Below are 3832 nucleotides of genomic sequence, written 5' to 3' on the forward strand. Positions count from 1 at the left end.
AAAAAAAATTTTAGAGATAGGGTCTCACCTTGTTGGTCATGCTGGTCTTGAACTCCTGACCTCAAATTATCTGCCTGCCTTAGCCTCCCAAAGTGCTGGGATTACGAGCATGAGCCACCACACCTGGCTCAAAATCTATTATTTTTTTGTTTTTAAATTATGGCTATTGTTACAGGAGTGAGGTGGTATATCACTGTGGTTTTAATTTTCATTTATCTGTAATTAGTAATGTTGAGCATTTTTTTATGTTTGATTTTTTCATATGTTTGATTAAAACTGGGAGGCAGAGGTTGCACTCCAGCCTGGGTGACAGAGCCAGAACTTGTCTGAAAAATAAGGAATTAATTAATTAATTAAAAATTAAAAATAAGTTATCTACCTTGTTCACCCTTCCTTGCCTAGAACTTGGGAGGCACACAATAAATTTACGTATCTTCTTTTGCCATTTACATGTCTTCTTTTGAAAATTGTCTATTCATGTCCTGTGCCCACTTTTTGATGGGATTATTTGGTTTTTTTCTTACTGGTTTGAGCTCTTTCTTTTGCTGTGCAAAATAAATTTAGTTTAATTTAATTAGTTCCCATCTATTTATTTTTGTTTTTGTTGCATTTGCTTTTGGGTTCTTGGTTTTGAACTCTTTGCCTAAGCCAATGTCTAGAAAAGTTTTTCTGATGTTATTTTCTAGAATTTTTAAGGTTTCAGATCTTAGACTTAAGTCTCTGATCCATCTTAATTTTTGTATAAAGTGAGAGGTGAGGGGATCCAGTTTCACTTTTCTATATGGGGTATGCCAATTATCTCAGCATCACTTGTTGAATGGGATGTCCTTCCCCACTTTGTTTTTGTTTGCTTTGCTGAAAGTCAGTTGGCTGTATTTAGCTTTACTTCTGGGTTCTCTATTCCATTCCATTGGTCCACATGCCTGTTTTTAGGGTAATACTATTTTAGATAGATGGTCAGGGAAGCCCACTTTCTAAAACTAATACCTATTTATTTCAGAAACCTTTGAATGTGGACAAGCGTATGGAGGAAACAAAAGTTACCTAATTAACTCATCTTTAACCCTGGCACTTTGGTTTCTTTAATCTTTTAATATGTTCAGTTTTTGTTTTCCTATACAGATATTGATATATTCTTAGAATACTACTGGGCCAGGTGTGATGGCTTACGCCTGTAATTGTAACACTTTGAGAGGGAGGCCGAGGTGGGTGGACCACTTCTCAGCAGTTGGAGACCAGCTTGGGCAACATAGTGACACCCCATCTTTTATCTCTTTTTTTTGAGATGAAGTCTTGCTCTGTCATCCAGGGTGGAGTGCAGTGGCTCAATCTTGACTTACTGCAATCTGCACCTCCCAGGTTCAAGTGATTCTCTTGCCTTACCCTCTCAAGTAGCTGGGACTACAGGCACGTGCCAGTACACCCAACTAATTTTTGAAATTTAAAAAAATATATATTTTTCTTTTTTTATATATTTTTTTCTTTTTTTTAAGATGGGGTTTCACCATGTTGGTCAGGCTGGTGTTGAACTCCTGACCTCAGGTGATCCACCCACCTCAGCCTCCCAAAGTGCTGGGATTACAGGTGTGAGCCACTGAGCCCGGCCAAGACTCCATCTCTACCAGAAATACAAAAAATTAGCCTGGCCTGGTGGCAGGCGCCTGTGATCTCACCTTCTTGTGAAGCTGAGGTGGGAGGATAGCTTGAGCCCAGGAGGCGGGGGCTTTAGTGATCCAAGATCATGGCACTGCTCTCCAGTCTCGGTGACAGAGTGAGACCCCATCAAAAAAAAAAAAAAAAAAAGAGAGAGATGCTATTGAACACACTGGCTCAGCATATGCACAGCTTTTTAAATAATTTAATTTATTTCCATTTTTATTGCCCTTTCCCAAACATTCTGAAGATTATTACAATGGATTTTTTAAATTTTTTTGCTAGCTGACTCCTTCCCAAGAGGGTAAAGAGCCAGACCTGGTGTTCCATTCCACATATATTAATCAGTAAGTCAGTCACCTTTCCTGGAGGAGAGTGTCTGCAGACAGAAACACCAGGAGGTGCTTAGAAATAATCTCTCTTTTTTTTTGAGCCGAAGTCACGCTCTGTCACCTAGGCTGGAGTGCAGTGGCACCTTCTTGGTTCACTGCAACCTCCACCTCCCAGGTTCAAGTCATTCTCCTGCCTCAGCCTCCTAAGTAGCTGGAATTACAAGCGCATGCCACCACGCCCGGCTAATTTTTGTCTTTTTGGTAGAAACCGGGTTTCACTATTTTGATCAGGCTGGTCTCAAACTCTTGACCTCGTGATCTGCCCGCCTCGGCCTCCCAAAGTGCTGGGATTACAGGCATGAGCCACTTCGCCCGGCCAGAAATAATCTCTCTTTAAAACCAGACTGGGTTCGGTGGCTCACACCTGTAATCCCAGCACTTTAGGAGGCCGAGGTGGGTAGATCACCTGAGGTCAGGAGTTGAGACCAGCCTGGCAAGCATGGTGAAACCCCTTTCTCTGCCAAAATATAAAAATTAGCCAGGTGTGGTTGTGTGCGCCTGTATCCCAGCTACTCAGGAGGCTGAGGCAGGAGAATGGCTTGAACCTGCACATGGCCAGATTCTAATTGGCCTGCTTTTGTGCTTGCCTCTTCTCTGCACCCCTCACCCTAGGCCCCACATGTTCTTCTCCCCTCAGTAATTTTGTCCTCACAGAACATCAAGAGCCACTATATCTATATCACTTAGGGTATAGACAGGAAAGAGATGCTCACACAAACTGGCTAATTTGAAGACCGTTTAATAAAGGAACAATTTACAAAGGTAAGGACAGGTATGAGGGAAGTAAAAAAGGAATAGAGCAATATCCCAGAGTGCAGGAAGTGGTTACAGGGAGTGTAGACTGGAAGATAACCAGGCCTTAGATCAGAGCTCTTTGATTGCCTTCTGACAGTTCAGCCCATATTACCCTCATCCCTGGCACAGGGCAAGGGGAGGAAGGTAAAGAGTGGATCTGGGGGCAAATAGAAGAAACTTTTAAAATGTAAATCAGAGATGTTTCTTCCCTTTTCTGAATCCCCTAATGTACGCCCATTTCAGTGGTTAGAGAGATATACCTTATCTCCTCTTGTGGTTTTCTTTTTCTTTCTTTTTTTTTTTTTTTGAGATGCAGTTTTGTTCTTGTTGCCCAGGCTGGCGTGCGATGGCATGATCTTGGCTCACTGCAACCTCTGCCTCCCAGGTTCAAGCAATTCTCCTGCCTCAGTCTCCCGAGTAGCTAGGATTACAGGCATGCATCACCACGCCCAGCGAATTTTGTGTTTTTAGTAGAGACAGGATTTCACCCTCGGCCTCCCAAAGTGCTGGGATTACAGGCGTGAGCCACTGCGCCTGGCCTGGTTTTCTTAAAGCGAGATTATTCCTGAGCACCTCCTGGTCTTTCTGTCTGCAGACACTCTGCTGCCAGAACGATACCTGACTTACTGATTGATAAATGTGGAATGGAACACCAGGACTGGCTCTTTACCTCTTGGGAAGGAGTCAGCTAGCAGAAAGCAAGCGTTCTGTTTTGCTCTTCTGTCAGGTAAGCCTTCCTTGGGTTCTTTCTGCCTAATGTTGGGAGTTTAGGACTAGTAATTCCCCTTAGCTAACAACCTAAAGCAGCATCTAACAATCTGTAATAAAGTTGATGTGCTGGTTTCCATTTTTACTTTGAAATAGAACTTCATTCACTCGGCCGGGCGTGGTGGCTCAAGCCTGTAATCCCAGCACTTTGGGAGGCCGAGGCGGGTGGATCACGAGGTCAAGAGATCGAGACCATCCTGGTCAACATGGTGAAACCCCGTCTC

Source organism: Cebus imitator, unplaced genomic scaffold (assembly GCF_001604975.1).
Source record: "Cebus imitator isolate Cc_AM_T3 unplaced genomic scaffold, Cebus_imitator-1.0 Scaffold16, whole genome shotgun sequence".
Classification (NCBI taxonomy): domain Eukaryota; kingdom Metazoa; phylum Chordata; class Mammalia; order Primates; family Cebidae; genus Cebus; species Cebus imitator.